General features: G+C 46.1%; 1 protein-coding gene across 1 annotated transcript in view; it reads left to right on the plus strand.

Moving 5' to 3' along the window:
- Positions 1–26,257, plus strand: part of LOC146855554 (uncharacterized) — a 421,570-nt gene that overhangs the window by 22,432 nt on the left and 372,881 nt on the right. The gene's annotated exons all lie outside the window — the stretch shown is intronic.

The raw sequence follows: 26,257 nt of genomic DNA on the forward strand, positions 1-26,257 counted from the left end.
TGACTCTTTGGTTTCTTAAAATGCAAATCTTTCTGGTCATTTCATGCTTTTCATATTGTTGGCCTTAGGTTGAAATGCAATCATCTGATAAGTGTTTTTTTTTCTGATAACCTACTTTATTGGCATTTCGTAATCAAAAACAAGACAGTTATAGAAAACACTTGTAGCACTGTGATGTATTTGACAGTTCAGTATATATCCACTTATTATCTCCCTGGCAATAAATTTAAGATTGAATAAGAAAAAGTCTGATAAGTGGTGTCACAGCAAAGGTTAAGGGATGAACTCATAGAAAGTCACCCCCTTCCAATATATATATGTCCCCTCATGTTGATTCCACCCTGCTTCTGTAAACTCCACTTCTAGTGGAAGTCTTGCTATTATGGAAAGTTCACTCCCCACCCCAAGGCTGCCATTTTGAGGGAGTCTGCACCCTATCCTTAGGCTGTCATTTTGGGAGTCCACACCTTGTCCCATCTAGGCAGTTTTGGGAGACCCCGCCTGAATGTTTATTGACTAGCGAATTATCTATGAAGCTATGACTTTCTCAAACGTTCAGTGAACTTGCCAAATCCCATAGTGAATAGCCCTACAATTTAGTACCAGCAGATTATAAGAACCAACCTGCTTCATTCATTAATTCACTCATCTGTTTATTTCTGTGTGCTTGTAAACGCAGCAAATACGGTCTAAATGGCATAGAGTGTGGACTCCCCTAAAAATCAGCATCAAGCCCTCAATGGCAGCCTGGGGGCTCATTCCGACTTTCCAAAATGGTGCCATAGGACATCCATGGCAAGGGTTGTGAACAGAAGCAGTGAAGACATCTACTGAAAGAGGTGGGATACAGTATGGCCACTTGTCACTTTTGCTGTGACATTATTTGATGGACAATAACAATTCCCGGGCATTTTTCTGAATGTACTATCTGTCAACATGAATATTCCAAGATTGTTTTTTAAAATTGTTTATTGACCTTAGTATTTCCAGTTCTTTAGGTGTGCTATTCAAATGTCTTAGGGCCAGGCTAGAAAAGATCTTGTCTCTTTTTCACTAGCTTCAGTGAATGAACACAGAAATGCCTTGTCCATGCTGGCTTTTATTGCTTTTACATTAGCGCGGGGTGAGTCTGGCTGATGCACCCTTCTGGTCTCCCTAAATTTTGTAGGCCAACATGCATATTTTGTTTATTAGATATTGGGGTGCATCTCAGACAGCTGTTGCCTGCGCAGGTTTCTGTGCGTTCTTGATTAGGGGCCTTTCCGAGTTCTGAAACACCTACTGTACAGCCATTGCATTTAGCAGTTTGGTGACCCAGCGTTGAGTGTACTTGTATGACCCAAACAAGAGGCGAAAATAGCCTTTGCTTACTGAGATCTGCAGGGTGGCCAACCTCGGCCCAAGGCCTTTATGTATATGACAGGCAGACGGACTGAATGAAATTATAAAATGGACTTCACCTGCCTTTGCAAGGGAATGTCGCCATTTTGTGCCATGCCACTAGATATACCAGATCAAAGTCTATACTTGTTCCAACATGACTATTTATTTATTATTATTGTTTTGCATTAAAAAGACCAGGTCATGGCTGGAGCCTGTAAATGTTATGGCTATATCAGTATACATTGTCAGTGATTCTTAGGAAAATAGAATAACCGTTTGTGAGTCTTACACAGGGCTCAGCTCAAATGCTTCAGTGCAGTTTCATTGTTAACGTTCGCCATTTATGCATGGTCACAGACAGAGACAAAGTGAACAAAATACACAAGCAGCCTTGAATTATGTTCGGCTCATGCACAAATTAAAACATTTCCTGCCGGAACAGCTGACTCTGGAGCGCGAGGCTCACGGTTCGATCTGCTCAGCTCAGGATCATGTGACTCCCCGACGACCCCCAGCGCCTGGATACCCCTTGGGGGGATAAGGTTGTGCTCTACAAAAGTGGAATTATTATTATAAGTAGTTGCCAGTGCTACTCCATTGCCAAAGCTGTTCTTTCACACACATGAACTGGGTAGGATGCTGCTAATCCGCTCTGGCTTCACCGAATGCTTTGCTCCTTGCATCTGTCTGACTATCCACGGACCATGGAAATGTCAGTCACTTCACCACCATAGTGACCACACCGTCATCCGCTCCACTCAACACGCATGCACAGCCGTCACCCAAAGATTACACTGACACTTTCATTGTGGGTGAAGAACTGCTGCAGGTTTATTTCATACAACATAAGTATGACGATAAGTGGGTTATCTTACGGGCGATCCAGGGCAAGCAGCCCCTCGCTGCTCCGCCCGCCTGGCGAGCCAGCACGCACGGTGGGTCGATGCCCTGCAGTGCGGCACATATTTTCAGATCATCCTTTGGATCACGTGATCTGTCGCATACTCCCGCCCCTTTTGACGGGGGCGGAGCGTGTTGTGGCACACCCCCGGTTGGTCAGGCCCCCCAACCGCCCGAAGGACTAACGGGGCGCCGTCGCGGTCTTCACAGAACCTCCTTCGGCTCCCGGACCTTGGCTCGGGCACCCTTACTGTGCCGGACAGGGGTACCCTTACTGTACCGCCTGTCGCAGAGGTACCCTTACTGTACCCTTCTGCCTCCAGATCGCCCTGTAACTCCGCCACAGCTCTGGGGAGGCTCCCGTCGCTGCCAGAGCCCCCCCTTCCTCCCTTCGCTGTTATGGGTGCCCTGCCCCTGCGAGCTAGTTTTAGTGGGCTAGATTATGGAACCTGTTCTGTGACCCGCAAATAACATCCATAATTTGCAACTTTATTCAGAACACCAGTGCAGACTAACAACGGGGATTTCCACCAAAAGCGAATTGACGCAAGGATGTCTCTTGGCCCCACTACTGTTCAGCTTATACGTGACAGATGTTCCTAACTTCTTTGCGATGCAACTGCAGATCATCCTAACGTAATTGTGTGACGATCTAATTAGGGTCCTTTGTCGCTTAGAAGTGTGTTTCCAACAGCTACAGCACAATAAAGCAAGATGAAGGTAACGTGTGAGTGACTGCCTTCCCTACGTTTATCAACACAAGCTGACGTCACAGGTATCTAATGATGGGATGGGTGCTTAACAACTGTGAACATCAGACAGTAGGGGGGCAACAGCCTCTGTCTTTGTACTCACACCCAGCACACGGGCAATATATGCTCACTGTCCCTGGCTGCTTCATGACACTGTCTCTGAAAACTTAATGCCACCCTTGGCTAGTGACCGCATTCTTGGCAAGTGATTCGTTGAGACAATCTCACCTTCCTACAGCCCGCAATAAAATAGATAAAACTGCTAACTCTGCCGTATTCACCTTTACGGCCACGCTCCCTATTTTTGTTTCCTTTCACATTCCATTATTATCCTATTGTTTACTTCCAATGACCAATATCACAGCAACATCTCCTGGTTTTGGCCTCCCTACTGCCAATAATGACCTGGCATTCTCCGGATCCACCTTAACTAATCAGATAATACGAGTTCTATTGCATATTCTTGCAAATTAAGTTACATTACTTGGATGGTGGAGTCTTATTCCAGCCTTGTTCTTCAATCGTTCATATAAAATCAAAGTACGATAAATATTATGAATAGGAACAACAGACAGTATGGGGGCAACAGCCTCTGTCTTTGTACTCTCACCCAGCACACGGAAAACATATGCTCACTGTCCCCGGCCGCTGCATGTCATTGTCTCTGAATGGTTAATGCCACAACCTTAGCTGGTGACAGCATCATTGGCAAATGATTCGTTGGGACAATCTCACCTTCCTTTAGCATGCCAAGACAAATGAATGAAAAATCGACAAAAAACTGCTGACACTGCCGTATTTGCCTTTTCGGCCATTGACTCCCTACTTTTGCTTCCCTTCACAGTGAATTACTTTCCTATTGCTTACTGCAAATTGACCAATATCTCATCAACATCTCCTTGTTTTAGCCTTTCTGCTGCCAATAATGACCTAGCATTCTTGGGATCTATCGTAACTAACCAGATAATACAGGCTTAGTGAATATTTTTGCAAATTAAGTTACAGTAAATTAGGTGATGAAGTCTTATTCTAGCTTTGTTGTTCAATGGTTCATATAAACTCAAACTAAGATAAATATTATTGAAATATTTCGGTTCATTCCTACTTTTTAATTTACTTATAATTAAAGTTTATCACCTGAAAACGATACCCACAACCGCCCTGGCTAAAGCGCAGGGGATAGGTCTTATTGAGGCAACCCGGCCTGCTTTTGGTTGCAGGGGCTTGCCCCCCCAGTGTATATCTGGACCTGTTTCTATATGTTACCTTCAGCTGATCCTCCTGCAGGCCTAACCCTGGGCTTTGGTGACCGGCTCAGTGTGCTGATGGCTGGTGTTTGATCAAAAGCTTGATCAACCATAAAATTCTATGCCTGTGTAATATGTACCTTTCACGCACAGATAGTGCCAATAAATTGTAACATGGATTAACAAAAAAGGGGGGGCCAAGTACTCTTGGAGCTGAATAACAGATGGTTATTGCTCTCCAACTCAATGGTACTCATTTTATCCATCTCCGAATGATACCAGGCTGGAAGGACCCATAGGGATCAGAAAATGTGGCCATGAGGTCAAACCCAGGCCATTATAATCCCCTAGGCCACCAGGCCCCGACTCTACAATTTAGCACACTTATGGCACCCTTTGCTGTACACGTTGCACAAATGAAATCAGTATTTAAAGTGGGAGCGCTTAGCATAGAGCCAGCCTAACTACTTGAGGAACCTTGAACCCTGGAGAAAAATTCTTGTGACAAACCAGGTGAAATCCTTTTTTTTTTTTTTCCTACGCGGTAACCCCCACGTGGAAATCCTCTCTTCAGCAATGCAGGCGTCTACACGTAACTGGGATTCAACCCCCCCCCCCAAGCGATAAACTAACCTTTCAATGTACCTAGATGAGCTGCTAGCAAATGGGAACCAGACATTATGTAATAACCATAACGGTTGACCTTTGCGCTCAGAATAGCCACTACTGTGGTATGAAGAGCTACGTGCAAAGATTCATTCTTCGCGGCTGCCCACTGCTATGGTATGACAAGCTGCACTCAATACATTAGCATTCCTTATGGCAACTTGACTATTCACGAGGTGCACATAATACATCAATACTATTTCCCAACTACACCGCTCCTTACCAAAGGGCAGAAAGTTCATAAACAGCCCATTTCTTTCTGATCGTCCCAATGATGCGGCAGGTGATTACAACTATAATTAACGGACTGCTCTGACCTTTTCCGAAATTACTTTATGTTCCCCACTTCTAGCCACAACCCATTTGTTAGAAATGTTTTACGTTTTCATGATGCAAAATTGGCAGCTATATGACTTGCATTTTTTTTTTCATGCCCCTCACATATAGTGGTGGGTGCTCTACTTCGGGTTCAGCGCTGTTATCGTGGACGGTAATGACTACACTACTATGAAGACGCGTGGTTTAGGATGCATTATTTGCCAAGGAAACCGTGCAGCCAAAGGCACGTTTGTCACTTGCAGGAATCAACGGACCAAACGTTAGCCAGTGATGGATTTTGGAACTCACATATAAATTCGTATTCATGCTTCATCTGGTGCTGAGAAGATCGGACAGTGTTTTATCGTGTTCCCATCACAGAGTCAAGTAAGTGTGCCCGGCTGGTAGACCGTTTCATTTCGGTATTTAGTTGGGAAGAAAGGTTCATCATTTGCATCATTACAAACTATATAGTGTGCGAGAAGGCCGGGTGTATTCGAGGAAGTAAGCGTGAGTCTAATACGTGCCCACATCCTGGTTTCATCCTTCCTAACTAATACTGGGCGGCAGTGGTAAGACGTCTTTAGTTGCTGGCATTGGCACCTGGAACAGGGAAGGTACTGGTGAGGTCAGTTTGTTCTAGTGGTAAATAATGAATTGATTTGCTTAAAACGTGTCCGAGTGGTAATGGGGGGAGGGGGGGTGTTAAATTCGCTTATGGTATTTAATATTCGCGGTAGAAAGGGTATTTGCTGCAAATCACTAAACGCAGTGCTTGAATGTTAACAACTTACGCTATTGTGAATGTTAACGCATATTAAACTGGAAACCAGTATAAACGTGAAGTGTCTGCTCAGGTTACAGATTTCTATGTGTGGCAAGTTTCATAGCAGGGATGCATCATTAGACAATCGTGGCATGTTTTAAAAAACAGTAAAGCACCACCTCACTTCCACCTCTATCTCATACAAACTGATCATGTGAAGGTGGAAAGACACTGACGGCGGCCCACCCCATCAAGCACACGAGCGAGCTTCCCGAGCAGGAGCAAGCCCCCAATCTGCGGCTAAGCAAACAATGCACAGGAAACCAGTGCGCCATGGGCCCGAAGCGCTTTACATATCGCCGCATTTGCACTTACACTCATAGGCGAGGAGGAATATAGTTGCCCCTAACAATCTTTCGCCCCACATAGTTACAACATAACAGCATCAAACACACTCCGCTGCGCATTGTGCTTGCTGTGTGCGGAATGACTCAAGTGTTGTAGGACTCACGCGCGGTAAGCGGTGATGCCGGCCTTGGCGAAGTTGGCACCCTGTGCAACAATGTTCGTTGGCGCCCCCCCCCCAAAGCCGCCTCCACCACAGATTCTCTCCCTGTCCCCCTCTAACAGTGACCATGTCTTCATAACCACACTCTCAGATGCATTGAATTCGTTATATAGTGCCACTCTTCGCCGAGCCAATCAATCATATGCATGGGAAGCAATGTATAGGACTGTTCCCTGAGCCAAAGGACTCAAAGTGTAGGAGTCACATGTCATCCCTACTGGCAGGCAGTGTATTTTAAGGTTGCTTGGTGTGGAGAAGCACAAGCTCAGTCGATTTCTAGCCAAATTAACCCGTTGTGCAACATTATCAATGTTCTAATAATGTATCCTTAACGGCGTGTATGCAGCTCTAGGATGACCGTTCATTGCTCACAGTTGACTATTAGGGCTTTAAGATCTACGTTGCAAGTCCCAAAAGGATGCCTCTTTTGAACCCAGTAACCTGCTGGGCCATTTACGTCATACGCACTCTGTAATCTACTTGGCACACGTTCTTTGCAGCAGGCCTATTAACCCTCTGCCCTAACTGCACCGAGGTCAAAACCTCAACTATACAAAATCCGATTCTCAGAGCTGCGCCAACCAGCGAGCAACACTCTTTGACTGTTTAGCCAGTACCTCAACCGCCGTAAAACCCCTTGTGACCGAAATGTAAGCACCGATCGGCAGCCGTATCGCTGATAACGTGCTAAGTCATACCCAACGCTGGCGCTACCCATATCGAGCCGTGAGCCCCCAGGCCGCCCTGGCCGTAATACGCTGCCCCTCCGGCCAGTCCCGAGCCACTGAACTTGCAGGCAGGACCATCCTGCACTCCACCCTGGCCCAAACGACACAATTAACCATGTACACACCTGAGCGCCCTCCGTGAACTCCAACTGCGCTCCAGAAGGGCACAACACGTGGAATACCGTGGTTTCAATGACCGCAACATGTCGCGCTCTCCCACCGACGCCCTAAGCTCGCTCGTCAACCTCCCGGCCAAAACAACTGCCCCTAAATTGCGTGTCGGGGTCAATGGCCCCACCTGCCTCGCATTACCCGGTATCACCGATAGATAACTATCAACCGACCCGAGCGACCCTAGCGCCCTATTACAGTGGTGGCCAACAGCACGTTCCCCTCCTTGCGCACGTTGGCACCACCACAAATACCGTCCTAGGCTGCCGACCCGACAGCACCCCGCAACGTGTACGGCGCCCTCCATGGACTGGGAGCAACTCCTTAATGAGCGGTGCCAATATACCCTGTGTCTCCCGCCCTGCCTGCTGAGCTATCTTGTCTCCTAATACACTGCGGTGGGCGGTCAGCCCGCCTTGTAGTCCCGCACCGCCACTTTCACGACACCAAAGTGCCAAACGATCTCGCTTCAGGGCCCACATGGCTCGCGAGAGGGACAAACCACCCTGCTGCGCCGCGGAAGTTTCCCGCGCTAAAACAGCTACCAAATGGCAAAGAGCATCCTTAAAGACCGAAGTCCAACCAGCAACATTCAAAGAACTCGCAGCGTTTCAAACAGTCAGGGTAGACAACTGACCAGAGTCCCCCAAGGGCATTACAAATCCCGACCTACAAATGCCCAGGAGTACAACGCATCACATATATCCTAAACATAAGGCGCTTAACGATCGCCCCTAAGTAAACAACATTCTCTAAACAGGGTGCCCGGTATTTATCAGAGACCCCGACACGTGGAGGGAGAAGACGTTCTTGGCTATGCCAGTTTAGGAAAACATAAGCACTCCACTGCAATTGATATTTCCAATAGGTTCGAATCTGTGCTACTTTTCAATCAAAATGATGAGACCCCGAACGGAGCCGCCCCCTGTTAATTGGATCAGGGGCACATCTGCAAGATCCAGCGCCTAAATCCCCAACGCACTCTCGGCAATCGGCGAGATAAAACCCAGGGAGTGCCGGTACCACAACCATCACTTCCCCTTCGCGGTACGCTTCGTTAACTTTAACAAAGGATTACTTGTCGCCCAACGATCAGGTATTCATCATGTACAGGTTAAAGGATTACCGGGAAACTAGAGACTACCAATGCGTACCACGTCTAAGGCACGTCATTCCACTCTCCGAACCGAGCCGCCGCAGGGAAACAGGGGGGGGAGGAAGGCGCAAGGGGGCACCGTGTTACAGCTCCCCTTTGTCTTAACTTATTTAAACACACCTCCCCCGCCCCTGCTCACCACAAAGACCAAGGACCCCCAACCTTTACCTCCATGTGCTACAACGCACCACCACCGAAAGCATCTGAGCGGGGAATCCCACCGCAACTAAAGATCACCACGAGATGCTCTACTCCCGAGGCCCTGCTCTCTCCACTCTGCAAAGCTCACGATTCAGACCAGCTGTCCTACGACCATCGGCGGTCCCAGATCGTCAACAACACCGTTGCAAATAAAGCCGGACCCGACGACGACACACCGCAAGGCAAACGAGAGGACATCACGCGTGGCCAGGAGGAGCGGCGCAGGAAGCAGAGGAAGATCTGAGGGGGGTGAGGTGCCTAAAAAGGGGGTCTAGCCTCGCCCACCCTAGTGGCACGCCTCCCAAGACAAACCCATTGGGGGCCTCCCCTCCCCGAGGCGAGGTCTCACCAGCGAGGTGGAGCAGGGGGGGGGGGGGGGAGGCTCCGACTTGCGGCCACTAGAAGGCTGCCCTGCTGATGTCCCCCTGCGTGGGACGCGGGCAGCGGCACTCTTATAGAACAGCTCTGCTCCACTTTATGTCTATCTAAAGATAGGGAATTAGTGCATAATTACAGGGCACATGATTCCCAGCTTTCAACCTATCCTGCAAATAAGCCACCTCATTCTGGTTACCAAAGGTCACTGTCCGACTCGAGATCCAGAAATTGAAAAAGGACAAAAACTTGCAACAACCATTGCCCTGCTACACTCTCAGGCTCCAGCATGACCTTCCCATCACCAAGACTCTTCCCTCCTTCCTCTACTTTAGGAAAGAACTTAAGAGCCACGTGTTTCTGCAGTACCTTACTCCCCCTTTTCCTTTTTTTTGGAACCCTGTGATCTAACCGGCAGCCCATTCTGCCATCTCACCGGTGTTTGTATTGTTTGCTCACCACGCTTGACATAACCCCTCCTCATCTAGTCGAGCAAAGATCATCCTCAAGCCACTGCCTCAATTAATAAATTTGAATCAAGTGGGATTTTTCTCCCCCAGCATATTGATGGATGTTAGCTTAGATTTGCTCAATAATCAGTCCTAAAATAGGTTGTATTTGTCTTGCAGTCCTTCTCCCTCTACTCTCGTTGCTGTGTAGAGCACTTTCTTGGCTCCTCCATGGCCAGGTCTGTACTTTAAAACTAAAAAAAATAAAAAAATGTAAATAAGACCACTCGTGAAAAGGGGAGATTTGCAGTAAAACTTTTAACGGTCACCAAATGAAATCATCAAAGCAATTTCACAACCCCCCCCCCCCCCCCCCCCCCCCGCACACACTTCCTTGGTATCCCTCCCTGTATTCCCCTGACACGTTAATTTCAAGCTAATTTTGATGCTGGAAGCTCTCTCCCCCATGAGCTGGAGCAGGGTGACAAAGAATGCGTTTCATATCTTGAATCCTAATCAAGGAGTTGGACCGCTCTCATCCTAGAGAGTGTAAAGCAAAGATCTTCCAGTCGGGATATATGTGTAAGCAAAGGTTTTCAGAACTTGGACACTGGCCTCTCAGAATGAATAAGATCATGATTGAGCTTCTTGTTCATCAGCAGTTTCCAGTTTCGAAATCCATTGTGTTGGTGTTGCCTTTTTTAATGTGTGATTTTAAGTATCAAATAAATTGTACTTATTAATGATTTTCATGATGAATACAGTTGTAACCGAATAATTCACGTTATTCCACTTGAAACGATTTATATATAAGATTTAGAAGTGTGTTTATTAATATAGTTTAGTTATGCCACATTTTCATAGAGACACCATTTTTATAAGATGGATGCAACTTCTTGTGTTTTGTTCAACTAGCTCCTACTCATTCCCCCCTCCCAATCAATGACCCCTCTGCGTGTCTTCTCGCCCCACAGTATTTACGAGCACAGTACACTGTGACGTAGTTGGTTATTTTCCTTAGAGAGCATGTATTGTGAATGAGTTTTTCATTGTGTTCCTGATGTATCTTTCTGAAGGACACTTCCGCTGGAAGTTCCGATGCAGGTTTACTAGCCCACTAGCGGGTCTTTGTTTGAGAATCTTTCATACTGTATTTTACAATAGAATATAATCCAGACTACTGTTTCTGTGGAAGCTAATTCAAAATTCCTGAGAACAATAGAAATGGGTTGGAGTTATAATACTTTTAATGACGATCTCAATTCTGATTTGTCTTTATGTGCTATCGCTAGTCATGCCATGCCGATTCTGTAGTTTTGCTCTTTGATTATGTATACAATTGTAAAATGTGTAAAAGAAACTCGTGGTTTTGGTGTAAGTGTGGATACTGTCCCTTTCCTAGTAGACATGCTGTCAGTATTCCTTGAGAATATGACAAAACTTACTGAGACTTTTATTTTCCCCACGGGATTCTGTCTGATTATTGGGCGACTTCCTATTTCCATTAGGGGTCCTGTTTTTATGATGTTTTGCTGCTTATTGGACTTGATTTAATTTATGATTTCTGACCATGGACTCTGTACATGAGAGTTCGTGGCATTTTCCGTTTTGCTTATATTGATATTTTCTTAAATAAGGCTATTTAACTTTAACTCTAAAATGATCTAGAACTCCGTTATTAAGAAGTCCCAGTCACTATTTGATTTACTGTGCTAAATTTGTTGGACCTGATGTGGTGGAGGGTGGTGACTCTTATCACAAGATCAAGGGTACTGGAGACAAGCTGCCAGAGGTAAATATTGGGGTGACTGAAATATTGGGGTTCAATAAATATTGGGACTCAGGCTGCCACAATTTAGATGCAAAAAAAACAATTGATGGACAGAATGTAGAACAATGTCATACATTCACCCCAGTACAGAGATCTGGGCCAAAATCCATCGTTTTTTTGCTCACCATGCCATTCCAGTTTGAACCCAGGCATATGCAAATCAGTCTTGACCCTGTGCCTCATGGGAACAGTCCAGACCGAACTGCCAAGCCAGGTCCTCCCTGGACTGGAAACAAGCATCCTAGGACCGGTTTCTGGCATTTCAGCCGTCTTCACCCAGGCTTGCTTGATTTTCAGTGGCATGGAGAGCAAGGGACCCACGTCTGGGCATACCCTTTCCACTCGGGGTGACAAATGCAAAAAAAACAATTGATGGACAGAATGTAGAACAATGTCATACATTCACCCCAGTACAGAGATCTGGGCCAAAATCCATCGTTTTTTTGCTCACCATGCCGTTCCAGTTTGAACCCAGCCATATGCAAATCAGTCTTGACCCTGTGCCTCATGGGAACAGTCCAGACCGAACTGCCAAGCCAGGTCCTCCCTGGACTGGAAACAAGCATCCTAGGACCGGTTTCTGGCATTTCAGCCGTCTTCAGCCAGGCTTGCTTGATTTTCAGTGGCATGGAGAGCAAGGCACCCACGTCTGGGCATACCCTTTCCACTCGGGGTGACAAATGCAAAAAAAAAAAAAAAAATTGATGGACAGAATGTAGAACAATGTCATACATTCACCCCAGTACAGAGATCTGGGCCAAAATCCATCGTTATTTTGCTCACCATGCCGTTCCAGTTTGAACCCAGCCATATGCAAATCACTCTTGACCCTGTGCCTCATGGGAACAGTCCAGACCGAACTGCCAAGCCAGGTCCTCCCTGGACTGGAATCAAGCATCCTGGGACCGGTTTCTGGCTATCAGCCGTCATCAGCCAGGATAGCTTGACTCCAGTGGCGCAGTGAGCACGGGTCCCACGTCTGGGAATACCCATCCCACTTAGGGCGAAAAGCGTTACAACAAACAAATGATGGACGGAATGCTGACAATGCAGACATTCTCCCCCAGTCAAGAGATCTGGGTTAAATCCATCGTTCTTTTGCCCACTACGCCACCCCAGTTTAGACATGGCCATATGCAAATCAGTCTTGACCCTGTGCCTCATGGGAACAGTCCAGCCCGAACTGCCAAGCCATGTCTTCCCTGGACCGGAATCAAGCATCCTGGGACCGGTTTCTGGCTATCAGCCGTCATCAGCCAGGATAGCTTGACTCCAGTGGCGCAGTGAGCACGGGTCCCACGTCTGGGAATACCCATCCCACTTAGGGCGAAAAGCGTTACAACAAACAAATGATGGACGGAATGCTGACAATGCAGACATTCTCCCCCAGTCAAGAGATCTGGGTTAAATCCATCGTTCTTTTGCCCACTACGCCACCCCAGTTTAGACATGGCCATATGCAAATCAGTCTTGACCCTGTGCCTCATGGGAACAGTCCAGCCCGAACTGCCAAGACATGTCTTCCCTGGACCGGAATCAAGCATCCTGGGACCGGTTTCTGGCTATCAGCCGTCATCAGCCAGGATAGCTTGACTCCAGTGGCGCAGTGAGCACGGGTCCCACGTCTGGGAATACCCATCCCACTTAGGGCGAAAAGGGTTACAACAAACAAATGATGGACGGAATGCTGACAATGCAGACATTCTCCCCCAGTCAAGAGATCTGGGTTAAATCCATCGTTCTTTTGCCCACTACGCCACCCCAGTTTAGACATGGCCAGGTCCTCCCTGGACTGGAAACAAGCATCCTAGGACCGGTTTCTGGCATTTCAGCCGTCTTCAGCCAGGCTTGCTTGATTTTCAGTGGCATGGAGAGCAAGGGACCCACGTCTGGGCATACCCTTTCCACTCGGGGTGACAAATGCAAAAAAAACAATTGATGGACAGAATGTAGAACAATGTCATACATTCACCCCAGTACAGAGATCTGGGCCAAAATCCATCGTTTTTTTGCTCACCATGCCGTTCCAGTTTGAACCCAGCCATATGCAAATCAGTCTTGACCCTGTGCCTCATGGGAACAGTCCAGACCGTACTGCCAAGCCAGGTCCTCCCTGGACTGGAAACAAGCATCCTAGGACCGGTTTCTGGCATTTGTTTGTTGTAACGCTTTTCGCACTAAGTGGGATGGGTATTCCCAGATGTGGGACCCGTGCTCACTGCGCCACTGGAGTCAAGCTATCCTGGCTGATGACGGCTGATAGCCAGAAACCGGTCCCAGGATGCTTGATTCCGGTCCAGGGAAGACATGGCTTGGCAGTTCGGGCTGGACTGTTCCCATGAGGCACAGGGTCAAGACTGATTTGCATATGGCCATGTCTAAACTGGGGTGGCGTAGTGGGCAAAAGAACGATGGATTTAACCCAGATCTCTTGACTGGGGGAGAATGTCTGCATTGTCAGCATTCCGTCCATCATTTGTTTGTTGTAACGCTTTTCGCCCTAAGTGGGATGGGTATTCCCAGACGTGGGACCCGTGCTCACTGCGCCACTGGAGTCAAGCTATCCTGGCTGATGACGGCTGATAGCCAGAAACCGGTCCCAGGATGCTTGATTCCGGTCCAGGGAAGACATGGCTTGGCAGTTCGGGCTGGACTGTTCCCATGAGGCACAGGGTCAAGACTGATTTGCATATGGCCATGTCTAAACTGGGGTGGCGTAGTGGGCAAAAGAACGATGGATTTAACCCAGATCTCTTGACTGGGGGAGAATGTCTGCATTGTCAGCATTCCGTCCATCATTTGTTTGTTGTAACGCTTTTCGCCCTAAGTGGGATGGGTATTCCCAGACGTGGGACCCGTGCTCACTGCGCCACTGGAGTCAAGCTATCCTGGCTGATGACGGCTGATAGCCAGAAACCGGTCCCAGGATGCTTGATTCCGGTCCAGGGAAGACATGGCTTGGCAGTTCGGGCTGGACTGTTCCCATGAGGCACAGGGTCAAGACTGATTTGCATACGGCCATGTCTAAACTGGGGTGGCGTAGTGGGCAAAAGAACGATGGATTTAACCCAGATCTCTTGACTGGGGGAGAATGTCTGCATTGTCAGCATTCCGTCCATCGTTTGTTTGTTGTAACGCTTTTCGCCCTAAGTGGGATGGGTATTCCCAGACGTGGGACCCGTGCTCACTGCGCCACTGGAGTCAAGCTATCCTGGCTAATGACGGCTGATAGCCAGAAACCGGTCCCAGGATGCTTGATTCCGGTCCAGGGAAGACATGTCTTGGCAGTTCGGGCTGGACTGTTCCCATGAGGCACAGGGTCAAGACTGATTTGCATATGGCCATGTCTAAACTGGGGTGGCGTAGTGGGCAAAAGAACGATGGATTTAACCCAGATCTCTTGACTGGGGGAGAATGTCTGCATTGTCAGCATTCCGTCCATCATTTGTTTGTTGTAACGCTTTTCGCCCTAAGTGGGATGGGTATTCCCAGACGTGGGACCCGTGCTCACTGCGCCACTGGAGTCAAGCTATCCTGGCTGATGACGGCTGATAGCCAGAAACCGGTCCCAGGATGCTTGATTCCGGTCCAGGGAAGACATGGCTTGGCAGTTCGGGCTGGACTGTTCCCATGAGGCCCAGGGTCAAGACTGATTTGCATATGGCCATGTCTAAACTGGGGTGGCGTAGTGGGCAAAAGAACGATGGATTTAACCCAGATCTCTTGACTGGGGGAGAATGTCTGCATTGTCAGCATTCCGTCCATCATTTGTTTGTTGTAACGCTTTTCTCCCTAAGTGGGATGGGTATTCCCAGACGTGGGACCCGTGCTCACTGCGCCACTGGAGTCAAGCTATCCTGGCTGATGACGGCTGATAGCCAGAAACCGGTCCCAGGATGCTTGATTCCGGTCCAGGGAAGACATGGCTTGGCAGTTCGGGCTGGACTGTTCCCATGAGGCACAGGGTCAAGACTGATTTGCATATGGCCATGTCTAAACTGGGGTGGCGTAGTGGGCAAAAGAACGATGGATTTAACCCAGATCTCTTGACTGGGGGAGAATGTCTGCATTGTCAGCATTCCGTCCATCATTTGTTTGTTGTAACGCCACAATTTGGATAGCACAGGATTGTTGCATAAGAGCACCGCCTTTTTAGAAGGTTCCCCCAAAGTGTTTTCCCATGATTTCTGAGGTTTTTAATGTCCAGTCTGTGGAAAAAAGGAGTATTATTAGGGAGAATTGATTTTGTGAGTGTACATTCAAGTATGAGATCATGAGATATATTTCTGTTTCTGTTCTGAGTTGTTTGGTTATGCATCAAAGATTGTGGGTTCAATTGGTGGATTGAACACTGCTGTGCTGATGTATTCATATTTGTAAACACATTTGATGTTCTATTGGTTGGTTTGGTTATCAAATTATATTTATTATACGTGTCTGTAATTGTGGTGTGTAGAGCGAGGCATATTGATAAGATACTGAACTAGCAAATTTATTTTTCTAAGTTTTGTGTTCAATTTGAGTTGGTGTACTTTGCTCCCTAGCACAGAGCAAGCGCACTGGCTAGGGTAGATTTCCAAAGGATGGGAGTCTGCTTAGTGTGGATCGAAGTACTTTGTGGATCGTTTCCGTACTTGATTTGGTTTTCCGTGTTTAATTTAGAATTTTTGTTCTTCTTTCATGGTTTGTGATTTAATTATTTAATTTGTTTACTGACTTTTCCTTCCTTTAAAACGACAAGGGTTTATTCAGCTATTTGATTTTGAAGAGGTTTTGTAATTGTTTTCCTGTTTATGGATAACCCATGCTGTAATTGGTTGCTCATCCAGGGAGCCATTCCGGGATTGGTGATATGTCATCACAAAGCAGTGCTCTGATTGGTTGGTTGCTGACAAAGTCGCACTGTGATAAGTTGACCTTTGACAGAGCCGCACTATAAGTGGTTGTTATTTGCTAATTCATTTGCTGTCATTTTGAGTTCATTTTTGAGTTTGTTTTGAGCAGAAATAATGGGTAAATTTGTTAGTGGAGCCTATGGTTACACTGGTGCCTAGGGAGGGTCAGACAATGCCAGCAAAAGAAACACCAGTCTATGAGGTGATGAAGGAGACTGGGTAGTATACGTGCACCTCGATTTCAGATTGGAATAAATATACTGCACCTAATGAAGTTTTACAGTTTCCATTGGAGTGTACTTTTAATACCAGAAAACTATATTTCTTGAGGCAAAGTATGTAAGACATTAAGGCTATGCCCAGACCTAAACATTTTGAGGCACTTAATACATGGGATCATATGGTCAGAGAGAAAGAAAGCAGCAAAGCAGGTGAAGAGTTCATTCAGACATTGGTATAAGAATAAAAGGGATCATTATGAGAAAAGTTGGAGAGAGGAAATGATTGAATGTATAAAAACATTCCCTGCTATTCCCTGCTATAGTCACTGAGAAATGGCAACAGGATAAAGACAAAACAAAAGTGAAAGGCAAACCAGCAGATAAGTCTGATGATGATACATTTATAAGTGAGCTTTTGAGTTCTAGACCTCCTCCATATACAGACAGAGCTGCAGATGCAACTTCTACTACTGCGGGAGTGGACACAGATGCTCGGGGAGATAGTGTGGTGTAGCAAATTCCTACTTGGGTGGTACCCAGTGCACCAACAGAGTTGGCAATCACAGCAGTGCCTAGTATGAGTAGAGATGAACCATCTGAAATCCAGACTCAGACTGTTGCTCCTGAAAGGACAGTGGTGGTTGAGGAGCCTCCTTTGGTGAAATACTTTAGGCAATATGGATTTGAATAGACTATTGACTTATAATGCTGATGAAATGAGATATTTGATTAAGGAATCAGCCAGATAAGCAAATAAGTCACATGATAAATGTGAGAAATTAGCTGATGAATTAGCGGTTGATATCATCAGGATGAAAAATTAGAAACAAAATTATAAAAAGGATTTAACACATGATGAAATTAAGGAAATCAGCTTAATTACCCTAAGAGATTATATTAAAGATTTAATTGAAAAGACCCAAGATTGGAGTGATTTGAAGAAATACAGAGAAAGATGGAAGAAAGGGACAGCAAATAAAAATAGAATCAAAGGAGAGGTTTCACAAGTGAGTCGGACGTAGGAGCAGGAACGTTTTTGGAATTTGATTGAGGTTCCTGGAAGGAATCCTGTACCGAGAACTCAAGCTGATTTATATGCATTTACAGATCATATTCCAAAGTTGCGAGAAGATCCAGCAAAGTGGTATGATAAAGTACCCAAGTTTACACATATTTCTCAGATGCCGTGGAAGGATTTGAATTAATTGTTTGAGATTATGGTTCCTGGACAATTATAAATTGTCTTAAGATGTTGAGAACTTCAGAGGAGCCAAAGGAGTCAGTGCATTCTTTTTACGAGATGTAATGCATATTTATAAGAAATATAGTGGAGTCGAACATTCCGAGAAAGATTAGTGGGGCTAACGGTTTCCTATCTGCTTTCACAAATGGATTAAGGCCAGAAGATAGGAATCACATTCAACAGAGTGAGTTGTGCTGTTAGATAAATGGCATAGATGATATTTTGATATTAGCAAGAAATGGCAGTGATTAGTTTGAGACCTAGCAGAAAAAGCTCAAAGAAAAGCCGATGATTGCTCAGACATAGCAATTTGAGAAAGGGTCACAAAATCAAATGGGTTCAAATATGAATTTTATGCAAACTGCATGACTGGAATGAAGGGAATATATCAGGTGCCGTTGCAAAGTGGTGGTAGAGGTGATGAAATGGACGTGAGTCTTGAAATGATGAAAAAGAATAGAGCTTGTCACTTCTGTGGGAGGGTCAGCCATTGAAAGAGGAAGTGTCATCAGGATCCCAACAGGGTTCAGGGGAATGCAGAACAAAATTCACAGATACAGAGAGATAATATGATGGTTCCAAGTAGGCAGGATTTGGGGCTGGGTGTGCAGAGTCAGAAGTCATTTCGAATGTGGATGTCAGCAGCTCCAGTCATTCAGCAAAACATAAGATACAAGATGCCCGAAGTGCGGGGTACTAGCAGAATCCATTGATTTTGAGTGATTAGTTGTCAGGGAGTAATTCACAATGACGGTGCCTTAGGGGGGAAGAGGATTGCATGCTTGAAGCAGTTCTAGAGGCAGACCAGATTGGTACATATGTTGACAGAAAAGTCAATAGCGCTCCCGTCTCATTTGCAATTGATATATATTCTGTAGAAGTCTCAAACCTACCCGTCTCGAGAAGAGAAGTCTAAGTACTACAACTTCAGTAATATTCAAATTGTCAATTAGGTTACGTTACAGCAGATGTTCCAGTTAGAACCGGTCAGATGGAAAATAAACACCAACTTATTTTGTATGACTCAAGTTCTATGAACTTATTAGGAAGGGACATGCTTTGCAAAATGAATGGAGTGAATTATTGTACACCGGATGGTGTTGCAATAGAGACCCAAGATGAGGATTTGATGTTTAAAATAAATTTACCAGATTCCAGCATTGCGTTGTTTTTGGTTTTAACCAAAGAAGACCTACCTCTAGATTTAAGACATACTGTCAAAGATGAGGTATTGGATTTTTCTGGTAAAGAGATTGGATTGATTGAACAAATGAAACTAGTAAAAATAGAGATCAAACCTGATGCAGTATTTCTCAGAACAAGACAATACAGACTTACGAAAGAGGCAGTGGAAGGAATGAAGCCAACGATGAAAAAAAATTATTGAGCAGGGAATTCTGCGAGAGGTAGACGGTAGTCCTTGTAACTCTCCAGTGAAGGAAAAAGCTGAAGGGCAAGTGGAGAATCATACAAGATTTCCATACGTTTACTAGAATTGTTGTTCCATGTTGTCCAGCGGTACTGAAACCAGCACTGATTTTGTTTCAAATTCAATCAAAAGCAGAATGGTGTACAGTCATAGGCTTATGCCAAGTGCTCCCCTTGATACTTTTTCACGAGGAGTCACAATTCTTTTTTGTGTTCCAATTTTTTAATGATGTTCTCATGTGGTGTAGTATCCCACAAGGGTATACTGAAAGCCCTTCCATTTTCTCTCAAATACTGAAGAAAGATCTAGAGAATTTGAAGTTGCCATGCAATTCAATCTTGAATGTGACCAGTAGGTCATCAATATATTGCACTAAGACAAAAAAGGACTGTAAACTTGACATAATTGCCTTGTTAAATCACCTAGATAACATCATATTGAAAATTATGTGAGAAAAGTCTTCAAAGAATGCATTTCCTCAATTCTGAAATTGAGCCAGCCAAACTCCCGGGAGAGGTTTGGATGTTTCTTGGAATTGTTGGATACTATCGTCAGTGAATTCAAACTTTTCCCTGATTGCAAAGACTTTAGTAAGGTTAAAATGCAGTGATCCGGTGCCATTTGATTATGAATACATTAATGCATTTAAAAAACTGAAAAACAAATTGTGTCATGCACCCGCACTCGGAATGCCTAATAACAATTTAATGTTTTTCTGGTTTTGTCATGAGAGAAATAAAGGTGTGCTTTCGATTCTTACACAACAACATGGAGGGTTGATGTGCTTGGTGGAACGTCTTTCTTCTGTATTGGATACTATAGCAGTAAGTCTTGCAGGTTGTTTGAAATCAGTTGCAGTAGTTTGCTTAGCCATTGAACAAAATAGAGGAATAGTGATGGGCTATACTTTAAATGTCTATGTCCCACATTTGGTTGAGTTTCTCTTGGCAAGAACGAGAATCTAGCACCTGACACACAGTAGACTGAATCATTATGAGAAAATCACACTCACAGCAGAGAACATCTTTATTAGGAGGTGCAATGCCTTGAACCCAGAAACTCTGTTTCCTATTTCAGACGAGAATTGTGAAGACAGGTAGAAAGATGATGAAATTAATGGCGAATTGGACTATGATCATTGAGGTGACTGAGCTACGCACAAAAACAAGACCTGATATCAAAGAAATACCTTTGGAAATTGCTGATTTGACAATTTTTAAATAAACAATCAATCAGACAGCATTTGTAGAGCGCAACACTGTCACCCCTAGGGGTATCCGAGTGCTGTGTTTCCGTTGAAGAGGCAGGTCATGAGTCTGTTTCTGAAGTCTGCCAGTGAGGAGGCTGTACAGAGCTGGAGGGGAAGGTCATTCCAGGTCTTGCCAGTGATGTAGTAGCGGCCACCGCTGTGGCTGCAACAGATGCAGGAGGTGTGTGAAGGTAAGTGAAGAGGAGCGCTGGTGTTTAACCCCTTCGCTGCTAGGCCTTTTCCCCTCCTGTGCTAAGCCTTTTTTGGGCTATTTGGGGTAGTGCGCGCTTAGGCCCCTGTAACTTTTTGACCACATTAGGTATCCACGCCAAATTTGCGTCCTTTTCTTCCAACATCATGGGGATTCTAAAGGTACCCAGGGTTTGTGGATTCTCCTAGAGGGTTCCCAGAAATTAGTCAAAATACAGCAAAATTTAGTTTTTTTTGTGAAAAATCGGGAAAAGTGGCTGCAAATGAAAGCGTCTGGGTTTTTCTCTGCAAATGATATCAAAAAAGGGTTTGTGGGGCTGAAATCACAATGTTTTCAGCTTTTAGGGAATGACAGATTTTTGTCAGAAATCCAACATTTTTGACACAGTTTTGACATTTTTCTGGGACATACCCTATTTTTGCTATTTTTTGTGCGTTGAACCTCCTTCCAGATAATGGTAAAAATGGGTAGAAAAGCAATAATGGATCCTAGAAAGCTATACATTTTGGAAAAGTAGACAAAATTCTGAATTCAGCAAGGGGTCATTTGTGTAGATCCATCAAGGTTTCTTTATAGAAACTAACAGATAAATATAAGAAAAATTAAACATTTGTTGAAAAAAGCAGCCTTTTGAGTCAACGTTTTCACCTGTAACTTCTTCGAATTATGACATCTCTTTGAAAGCAATGTACCGTTACATCCGGTGGACCTTCCTGGTTGTGGGGATATATAAGACTTGTAGGTTCACCAAGAGCCCAACGAACCCAGAGTAAAAAACTGAGCAGCATTTTGTAATGGTTTTTTTTTTTGTCCGGGTATATAGCAATTATTGTGGGAAAATGTATACATGGAAAAATCGGTATGAAAGACACCTATGTATTTCTGAAATGGGAACAAATTACAGAGTTTAGAAACAGTGCATATTTGCACATTTTCGAAATTGGGAATACTCATACTTGCATGACAATTATTGGTCATTTTTCAAAATGACTTTTTTTTTACACAATGTCTTTCATTTGGAAGGGAGAAATGCATCAAAAATCAATAGGTAATAACAGTTGCTTTACAAATCTGAACTACCCTAAGTCTCCCGATAAAAATGGTACCTCACTTGTGTGGGTAGGCATAGTGCCCACCACAGGATGTGGCTCAAAACCTAAGGTGCACGCACCACATTTTCACACTGAAAATTTACACTTTTTTTGCGAAGAGTCTAGCTGTGGTTTTTGAACCCTAGCCCTGCCGGCACCTAGGGAAACCTAGCAAACCTATACATTTTTTAAAACTAGACACCCAGGGGAATCCAGGATGGGGTGACTTGACTGCCTCCCACCATGGTCTGTTACCCAGAATCCCTTGCAAACGTAAAAAAATGACAAAAAAACCACATTTTCCCCACATTTCTGGGATGGAAAGTTCTGGAATCTGCGTGGATCCACAAATTTCCACCCACCCCGCGTTCCCCAAAGTCCTACGAGAAAAATGGTACCTCACTTGTGCGGGTCGGCCTAGTGCCCGCGACAGGAAACGGCGCAAAACGCAACGTGGTCACACCTCAATTTTGCAGTGAAAAATGACCCTTTTTTGGCAAAGTGACTAGCTGTAGTTTTTGAACCCTAGCCCTGCCGGCACCTAGGGAAACCTAGCAAACCTATACATTTTTGAAAACTAGACACCCAGGGGAATCCAGGATGGGGTGACTTGACTGCCTCCCACCATGGTCTGTTACCCAGAATCCCTTGCAAACGTAAAAAAATGACAAAAAAACCACATTTTCCCCACATTTCTGGGATGGAAAGTTCTAGAATCTGCGTGGATCCACAAATTTCCACCCACCCCGCGTTCCCCAAAGTCCTACGAGAAAAATGGTACCTCACTTGTGCGGGTCGGCCTAGTGCCCGCGACAGGAAACGGCGCAAAACGCAACGTGGTCACACCTCAATTTTGCAGTGAAAAATGACCCTTTTTTGGCAAAGTGACTAGCTGTAGTTTTTGAACCCTAACCCTGCCGGCACCTAGGGAAACCCAGCAAACCTATACATTTTTTAAAACTAGACACCCAGGGGAATCCAGGATGGGGTGACTTGACTGCCTCCCACCATGGTCTGTTACCCAGAATCCCTTGCAAACGTAAAAAAATGACAAAAAAAACACATTTCCCCCACATTTCTGGGATGGAAAGTTCTGGAATCTGCGTGGATCCACAAATTTCCACCCACCCCGCGTTCCCCAAAGTCCTACGAGAAAAATGGTACTTTACTTGTGCGGGTCGGCCTAGTGCCCGCGACAGGAAACGGCGCAAAACGCAACGTGGTCACACCTCAATTTTGCAGTGAAAAATGACCCTTTTTTGGCAAAGTGACTAGCTGTAGTTTTTGAACCCTAGCCGTGCCGGCACCTAGGGAAACCTAGCAAACCTATACATGTTTGAAAACTAGACACCCAGGGGAATCCAGGATGGGGTGACTTGACTGCCTCCCACCATGGTCTGTTACCCAGAATCCCTTGCAAACGTAAAACAATGACAAAAAAAACACATTTTCCCCACATTTCTGGGATGGAAAGTTCTGGAATCTGCGTGGATCCACAAATTTCCACCCACCCCGCGTTCCCCAAAGTCCTACGAGAAAAATGGTACTTTACTTGTGCGGGTCGGCCTAGTGCCCGCGACAGGAAACGGCGCAAAACGCAACGTGGTCACACCTCAATTTTGCAGTGAAAAATGACCCTTTTTTGGCAAAGTGACTAGCTGTAGTTTTTGAACCCTAGCCCTGCCGACACCTAGGGAAACCTAGCAAACCTATACATTTTTGAAAACTAGACACCCAGGGGAATCCAGGATGGCGTGACTTGACTGCCTCCCACCATGGTCTGTTACCCAGAATCCCTTGCAAACGTAACAAAATGACAAAAAAAACACATTTTCCCACATTTCTGGGATGGAAAGTTCTGGAATCTGCGTGGATCCACAAATTTCCACCCACCCCGCGTTCCCCAAAGTCCTACGAGAAAAATGGTACCTCACTTGTGCGGGTCGGCCTAGTGCTCGCGACAGGAAACGGCGCAAAACGCAACGTGGTCACACCTCAATTTTGCAGTGAAAAATTACCCTTTTTTGGCAAAGTGACTAGCTGTAGTTTTTGAACCCTAGCTCTGCCGGCACCTAGGGAAACCTACCAAACCCATGCATTTCTGAAAACTAGACACACGGCGGCTTCCAGGGAGGTATGGCTTGCCTGGATCCCCCAACATTTCCTTACCCAGAATCCCCTGCAAACCTCAATTTTTGCTGAAAAAATCACTTTTTTCACACATTTTGGGGTGGGACAGTTATGGCATCACCGGGCTCACACAAATTTACCACCACCCAGCGTTCCCCCAGGTCTCCCGGTAAAAATGGTGCCTGACTTGTGTGGGAGGCCCAAGTACCCGCGGCAGGCAAGGGCCCAAAACGTAGTGATGCGACATCAAAATGGCCTATCGCAAAACCACCTGGTTTTGCAAGGGGGGTCACTTTGGTTTTTGACCCGGTGCTCAGCGGCCATCTGGGGAAACCTACCAAACCCATGCATTTCTGAAAACTAGACACCCGGCGGCCTCCAGGGAGGTATGGCTTGCGTGGCTCCCCCAACGTTTTCTTACCCAGAATCCCCTGCAAACCTCAATTTTTGCTGAAAAAATCACTTTTTTCACACATTTTGGGGTGGGAAAGTTGTGGCATCACCGGGCTCACACAAATTTACCACCACCCAGCGTTCCCCCAGGTCTCCCGGTAAAAATGGTGCCTCACTTGTGTGGGAGGCCCAAGTACCTGCGGCAGGCAAGGGCCCAAAACGTACTGAGGTGACATCAAAATGGCCTATCGCAAAACCACCTGGTTTTGCAAGGGGGGTCACTTTGGTTTTTGACCCGGTGCTCGGCGGCCATCTAGGGAAACCTACCAAACCCATGCATTTCTGAAAACTAGACACCCGGCGGCTTCCAGGGAGGTATGGCTTGCGTGGATCCCCCAACGTTTCCTTACCCAGAATCCCCTGCAAACCTCAATTTTAGCTGAAAAAATCACTTTTTTCACACATTTTGGGGTGGGAAAGTTGTGGCATCACCGGGCTCACACAAATTTACCACCACCCAGCGTTCCCCCAGGTCTCCCGGTAAAAATGGTGCCTCACTTGTGTGGGAGGCCCAAGTACCCGCGGCAGGCAAGGGCCCAAAACGTAGTGAGGTGACATCAAAATGGCCTATCGCAAAACCACCTGTTGTTGCAAGGGGGGTCTCTTTGGTTTTTGACCTGGTGCTCGGCGGCCATCTAGGGAAACCTACCAAACCCATGCATTTCTGAAAACTAGACACCCGGCGGCTTCCAGGGAGGTATGGCTTGCGTGGATCCCCCACCGTTTCCTTACCCAGAATCCCCTGCAAACCTCAATTTTAGCTGAAAAAATCACTTTTTTCACACATTTTGGGGTGGGAAAGTTGTGGCATCACGGGGCTCACACAAATTTACCACCACCCAGCGTTCCCCCAGGTCTCCCGGTAAAAATGGTGCCTCACTTGTGTGGGAGGCCCAAGTACCCGCGGCAGGCAAGGGCCCAAAACGTAGTGAGGCGACATCAAAATGGCCTATCGCAAAACCACCTGGTTTTGCAAGGGGGGTCACTTTGGTTTTTGACCCGGTGCTCGGCGGCCATCTAGGGAAACCTACCAAACACACGCATTTATGAAAACTAGACACCCGGCGGCTTCCAGGGAGGTATGGCTTGCGCGGATCCCCCAACGTTTCCTTACCCAGAATCCCCTGCAAACCTCAATTCTAGCTGAAAAAATAACTTTTTTCACACAGTTTGGGGTGGGAAAGTTGTGGCATCACCGGGCTCACAAAAATATACCACCACCCAGCATTCCCCCAGGTCTCCCGGTAAAAATGGTGCCTCACTTGTGTGAGAGGCCCAAGTACCCGCGGCAGGCAAGGGCCCAAAACGTAGTGAGGTGACATCAAAATGGCCTATCGCAAAACCACCTGGTGTTGCAAGGGGGGTCACTTTGGTTCTTGACCTGGTGCTCGGCGGCCATCTAGGGAAACCTACCAAACCCACGCATTTCTGAAAACTAGACACCCGGCGGCTTCCAGGGAGGTATGGCTTGCGTGGATCCCCCAACGTTTCCTTACCCAGAATCCCCTGCAAACCTCAATTTTAGCTGAAAAAATCACTTTTTTCACGCATTTTGGGGTGGGAAAGTTGTGGCATCACCGGGCTCACACAAATTTACCACCACCCAGCGTTCCCCCAGGTCTCCCGGTAAAAATGGTGCCTCACTTGTGTGGGAGGCCCAAGTACCCGCGGCAGGCAAGGGCCCAAAACGTAGTGAGGCGACATCAAAATGGCCTATCGCAAAACCACCTGGTTTTGCAAGGGGGGTCACTTTGGTTTTTGACCCGGTGCTCGGCGGCCATCTAGGGAAACCTACCAAACCCACGCATTTCTGAAAACTAGACA

Source organism: Triturus cristatus, chromosome 4_1 (genome assembly GCF_964204655.1).
Source record: "Triturus cristatus chromosome 4_1, aTriCri1.1, whole genome shotgun sequence".
Classification (NCBI taxonomy): domain Eukaryota; kingdom Metazoa; phylum Chordata; class Amphibia; order Caudata; family Salamandridae; genus Triturus; species Triturus cristatus.